Source organism: Corvus hawaiiensis, chromosome 1 (assembly GCF_020740725.1).
Source record: "Corvus hawaiiensis isolate bCorHaw1 chromosome 1, bCorHaw1.pri.cur, whole genome shotgun sequence".
NCBI lineage: Eukaryota > Metazoa > Chordata > Aves > Passeriformes > Corvidae > Corvus > Corvus hawaiiensis.
The window spans coordinates 96,606,282-96,612,467 of record NC_063213.1 but is presented as its reverse complement, the minus strand read 5'-3'; the positions used below and the strand labels follow the sequence as shown (position 1 = coordinate 96,612,467).

The 6,186-nt window shown below is 48.6% G+C and overlaps 1 long non-coding RNA gene across 1 annotated transcript; it reads left to right on the top strand.

The window, feature by feature from the left end:
- LOC125335609 lies at positions 1–5,239 on the top strand. Its single transcript, XR_007207498.1, has 3 exons — positions 1–143; positions 754–851; positions 3,669–5,239. It is a non-coding gene; the product is annotated as an uncharacterized LOC125335609 (long non-coding RNA).
- Positions 5,240–6,186: the final 947 nt, after the last annotated feature.

Below are 6,186 nucleotides of genomic sequence, written 5' to 3'. Positions count from 1 at the left end.
CGCGGGGCTGGCCGGCTCTGGGGAGGCTTGGAATTGTACATTTAAGGAGTTTTTTACTTCGCTGGGAGCATTTTTAATTTAGCTGTAGGATATTTCTGGCTTGCTAAAGCAGCTGAAAACTTTCACAGGGCTTGTGAGCAAATGTAAGTGCTGCTAAAATTAGTGGGTTTAGGATTTGAGGAGGAAAAATTGACATAACACCTTTAAGAAAAAGTCACCTATAGATAAAATTCTATTGAAAATGCTTATCTTCTAAAAGCAAGGAATTTTACACAGAGAATTGTGCATTCCCTATAAATTCCTTGTGGACCACATAAAAATCAGCCCATTCCCTGTTTATAACCACCACCACCAAACTTGGCTGAATCTGGTGCAGATTTCTGATCCAGGCTTTAGAAATAAAGTTGCAATCCTATGACACTTTCTTCTCTTCCCACTCTCTCCTTTCTGTCTGGAGCTGTGGGGATTTGTGGGATCTTTCAGTGGTTTTTTAAAAAATCTTACCTTGGGTCTCCAGTTGTGGAAGGAAAAATACTTGGCCACCAGCGAGGATTTGGGAAGTATTTGTCTAATATTTGTCTCTTTTTGTCCAACCTGGTTGAAGTTAAATGGATTGTTGCTGTTCTAATGCAGAGCAGAGCTAGATAAAATTAATGTAAATAAAAATGAGTGCAAACAGCCAGTTTTAAAGCCTTTCCTGAAAGCTCCCGTTTGCTTCCTCTTTGACTTAACGTGGTTTTTTTTATTTCTTAGGGAGTTGAGCCAGAGCGGGGCAATGGGCTGTGCATCTCCATCTGCTGCTGGGACACCAGTGTTTGGAGAACTGCTTAATCCACACTGGAAATTGAAAGGTAAATGTTAAATATTTAACAAGCTAAACTCAAAACCTTAGCTAAGAAGGGTCATCTTATTTGTTGCTATAAACTAATTTGTTTACAAGGCCAAAAGCATCAACTTCCACCCATGTTGCCCTTAAGCAGTCGCTAAACTCCTGCTAATGGATGCACTTTAGTCCTGATATTTCTCGGAGCCCTGTGTTAGCATTTGGCAAACATTTATTGCAAAAAGGGTGTTTACTTTGGAGATTGGTTTGGGATGTTTCCCTTTCCCTTCCTCATCACCACGAGCATAAACCCAGTGGCTTTGAATATTAACTCCATGGGGGTTTTCATTTGTTTTTCCCCGATTTTCTCTTGTCCTTTGTCATATAAAAATAAAATAAAATGGAGTGGAAGAAAATAGGATAACATAAAATAATAATTTTCAAGTACAAGCCTAAGTGGGGGATGACAAACCTTAGAGCACTGAGTGCACCCATGGAGTTACCTTAATACTTGTTACCCCTAACCTACACTGAAATTTTTTGTTTAAAAAAAGTGTTTTTATTTATTATAAAGGCTCTGTGTAAGATTGATGGTGCAAATCGGTCCCAAAACCACCTAAATTGGAGAATAATGTGAGTACAAAGCAGAGCTGAGGGTTCCTGGCCTTGTTGCTGGTGGTGGCCGGGTTGTGGTATGAGGGGGCTGGCTCCCAACAGAGAGGAGAAACACTAAAAAGAGCTTCTTTTTCCCTCATTCCAGCCTGGATTTGCTCCTCAGGCTTCAATATTTGATGAAATGGGTTATTTTGGCCTTTTACCTGTGTTTTCGGGTCAGATTCAGACGAGCTATGACCTTTAGCCAAAGGATGGGCCAGGCTGTGGCTTCCGCCATGGCTCCTCTCCCTCCAACCTATCAAAATTCGTGGCTAAAGGGCTGAAATAGGGGCCCTGCACCCCAAAACCTACATAAAATTAATAGAGGGTGTCTCACAGTTGATGGTACTCACATAAAACAGTGTATCAGCTGCTTTTTCCCTCAGGGAAACCCCATCTCCACAAACACCCCCGGCCGGACGCCCTCAGGGAGCTCTGAGGGAGCAGCAGGGGATGGGGGAGTGGGGTCACCAAACCCCGTGTCCCTGAGGGGGAAAGAAACCCCAAACCCCCATTTTTAAATGATTATTATTTTTAATTCAACTCTTTAAAGCCTTATTTCAGTCAAATGTTGTTACCTATTGGGGTCAAAAGGGGTTCTGGTTGTAGAAGCAGAGGCGGGTGCGTACAGGCAGCACAGCTGTGTTTGGGAGCCTCAGCCGGGAGCACAAATGTTGGCAAATACTAAAAACCAACACAGTAAGTTTCGATTTGGTAGTCGTCAATGTGGCCACAGACGCGCTGGAGGGGGGAAATGACTACAGACAACAACAGCGCGTTCCCCCAGCGGTGTTTCCTTAGTGCTATTGGCAACTTGGCCCCTTTTTTAGGTGAATTTATGCGAATTTTGGGCAATAACGACTTTTCCCGCCTTTTCGCCCGCGGCCCCTTTCGGCGCGCGGGGCGGGCGGGGGGGGGGGGGGGGGGGGGGGGGGGCGGGCGGGGCGCGAGCGGCGCGCGCGGCTTTTCCCGCCCGCGCTGTCCCCGCCCATCTCATGAATATTTAAATTAGGCTCACGCCTCCCTCCATAATGGCAAGCCCGTCCCGCGCCCCGTGGCGTCACGCCTCCCTCATGAATAATCAATGAGCGAGCTGATCGTTCATGGCGGGAGGGTCCGACTGGGCGAGGGGACATCGAGGGTCCCAGGGGCGATGTGGTGTCCTCAGGCCAGGGCTGGCCAGGCCCCGCGGGTGGGTGGGTGCGAGGGGTGTGGTGTGGTGGGGTAGGGCAGGTGTGAGTCCGTCCTGGGCTGGGGAGGCTCAGGTGTGTGGGATGGCGCAGGTGTGGGGTACCATGGGTGTGGGGTAGCGCAGGGATGGGGTGCCACAGGTGTGGGGTACCAGTGGGTTTTGGGGTATCACAGGTGTGGGGTACCATGGGTGTGGGGTAGGGCAGGGATGGAGTGCCACAGGTGTGGGGTACCAGTGGGTTTTGGGATATCACAGGTGTGGGGGTACCGGTGGGTTTTGGGATATCACAGGTGTGGGGTACCAATGGGTTTTGGGATATTACAGGTGTGGGGGTACCAGTGGGTTTTGGGGTATCACAGGTGTGATCCCACAGGAGCATCGCTCTGAGATGGGTGCACAGGGCACCTGCAGAGCTCTCTGTAGCTGCCTGCCCTGGACCCCCGGCCTGTGCTGGACCTAAAACCCCACACCCTGCACAGTGGTTTTGCCTGAGGCCAGAGCCACCAAACCCATTTGCAACCCTCATCTCCAACTCTCATCTCCAACCCTCATCTCCAACTCTGATCTCCAACTCTGATCTCCAACTCTCATCTCCAACCCTCATCTCCAACCCTCATCTCCAACCCTCATCCTTCCCAGAGAAGCTGTGGCTGCCCCATCTCTGGAAGTGTCCAAAACCAGGTTGGACAGGCTTGGAGCAACCTGGGACAGTGGGAGGTGTCCGTGCCCATGGCAGGGGGTTGGAACGAGATGAGCTTTAAGGTCCCTTCCAACCCAAACCATTCCAGGATTCCGGAATTCTCCCCGCTGAGCTGTTTCAGGGAGCAGTCCCTGATCTCTGCACGGCCTCACGGCTGCGTTATCCCGTGGAATGGTGATGTTCCATGGGCTGCGGCCTCAGGGAAACTGCGCCGAGCTGCCTCTGCCAGAGCAGCACGTTCCTGTTCATCGCCAGCCCGGCTTTAAAATAACCTTTAACATTTCTTTTTATAAATTCAGCTTCGGAAGTGGCGGACTCGGAATAACTGCAGAGTTCTCCTGGGACAGCGGCTGAACCTCCCGGGAGAGGTTTCCTTGCTGCTCCAAAGGCAGCTCCCATACGATGGCAGCAGAGGCCTGCAGCTGCTTCGGAGGAATTTTTTGCCCAGTATTTTATTTTTTTTCCCCAAAGACGGTTGTTTGTTTTGGTTTCGTTCTTGGGTTGATTTCTTTTTTCCTTCGCCTTTTTTTTCCCCCTTTAGCAAAAGCACTCTCCTCAGAGAAACTGAAATAGAAACAAAGCGAAAATCACCCTCAAATGGGAGGAAATGGCATCGTCTGAGACCAGTTCCTTAAATTAACAATAACATGATGCAATATTTTTGCTGAAAAGTTAAATTAGATAAATGTACAAAAATAATGAGCCTCGGAGCTGAGCAGCACAGGGCAGAGCCTGAAGTGACGCTGTTCTTGTTTCCTTCTCCTCCTGCGATCCAGGACCGGACTGAACCTCTCCTTGGAATCGCATCCCACCTCCACAAATCCTGCTGGATGCACTGCACCTCCGTGTTCCACCCCAAAAACAAACCAGGGAATTCCAAAGTGCTCATTTACCCCAATGTTTCTAGAAACCACCAGATTCCATTGTGGGGGAAAAAATTATAATAAACAGGGGCCTCCTGGAGTATCCTGGGAGAGCTCCTTGGAGCCTGAGGGGATTTGAAGGATTTCCTGAGGCTTCAGCCCGTGTTTAACACACAGAGCTGGACCTACATAAACGCTGCAGTGATTGGGATAATTAATGGTAATGGGTTCGGGGTAACACCATCACCTGGTGCTGGGTTGAGTGAGTCACTGCTGGCCTTTGGTTTTGTTCTGGTTGTAATCCAGTCAGGGCTTGTGAGCCGGGCTGGGGTGAGGGGGTGCAGAGCAACGAGGGGAAAGGCACGAGACTGAGTTGGAAAAGGCACGAGATTGAGTTGGAAAAGGTACAAAATTGAGTTGGGAAAGGCACGAGATTGAGTTGGAAAAGGCACAAAATTGAGTTGGAAAAGGCACAAGATTGAGTTGGAAAAGGCACAAAATTGAGTTGGAAAAGGCACAAAATTGAGTTGTCCCAAACTCCTGAGGGTTGGGCTGAGGCCTCGTTCATCTCATCCGGCTTTGCCAACACCAACCCTGGGAGCAGCCCGGGATTCTGCTGAATATTCCCGTTGTGGTGCAGCTGCCACTGCCAGGAGGGGTGAGAGAGGTTAAATCATCAAATCATGGAATGGTTTGGGCTGGAAGAGACCTCAAAGCTCATCCATGGGCAGGGACACCTTCTACCAGCCCAGGGTGCTCCAAGCCCCGATGTCCAACCCAGCCTTGGACACTGCCAGGGATCCAGGGGCAGCCACAGCTTCTCTGGGCAGGAACAGGAGATGGCATCATGGAAGGCTTTGGGTTGGAAAGGACCTTAAAGATCACCCCATTCCCAAATATTCCGGGTTTAGACTGCAAAGCGAGTTTTCCAAAGAGCCCAAACACTAAAACCCACATGGAGCAAGGATGGGCTGAGCTGTGTTTGTCCACAGCATTCCTCCCTGTGAGGGTGGAGGAGCCCTGGGATGGAATTCCCAGAGAAGCTGTGGCTGCTCCTGGACTCCTGGAAGTGTCCAAGGCCAGGTTGGACGGGGTTTGGAGCACCCTGGGACAGTGGGAGGTGTCCCTGCCCATGGCAGGGGTGACACTGGATGGGATTTGAGGTCCCTTCCCACCCAAACCATTCCAGAATTCCATGAAAAGCAAGGAACCTTCAGTGCTGCAGGATGAGGAAGGGACAAAACCCCTGGAAGCCTTTTCAGGATGATCCCTGGATTGGGAAGGGGCTCTGTTTTGGGGGACAGGAGGTTTTGGGTTCACCCTCCCAAATTTTCCCTTGTTTATGACTTCTTTAAAGTGCCTTTTTCACCTTTATTTTAGGATATTCATTTTCCACATCCTCAGACATTCCCCAGGAGTGGATTGGAATGGAAAACTGTTGAGCACCAAGCAGAAAAATGATGGGGTCTTGTGGTTTTTTGGGGGCATTCAAAGAAAACACCGAAGGTGGTGGGGGCCAGAAGAAAAGGAAGGAAAAAAAATGGAAAAAATTGCACCACTGGGCCTAAAAAGCAGCATCTCCTGTGCTATAGGCAAAGGGGAATGGGAATGGGAATGGGAATGGGAATGGGAGTGGGAATGGAAGTGGAAAAGAAATTGAAATAATAATAGTAATAATGATAATATAATAATAAAAAATAATACTAAACTAATACTAAAATAATAACAGTAATAACAATAATGATAATGATAATTATAATGATGATAATAATAAATCAGCAGAAGAAAGGCTCCAAGTTCCGTGCCCCTTCATCTGCCACCTTAGGCACTACATCTTTTTCTCCTTAATCTCTCTAAATCAAATTTTTCCTCGTTGGCCAAATATTTCTTCCCTCCGAAGTGTTCTTAAGGAGCTGCAGCCTTTCATTTAGCCTTAAAAAAAAAAGCACAAAAT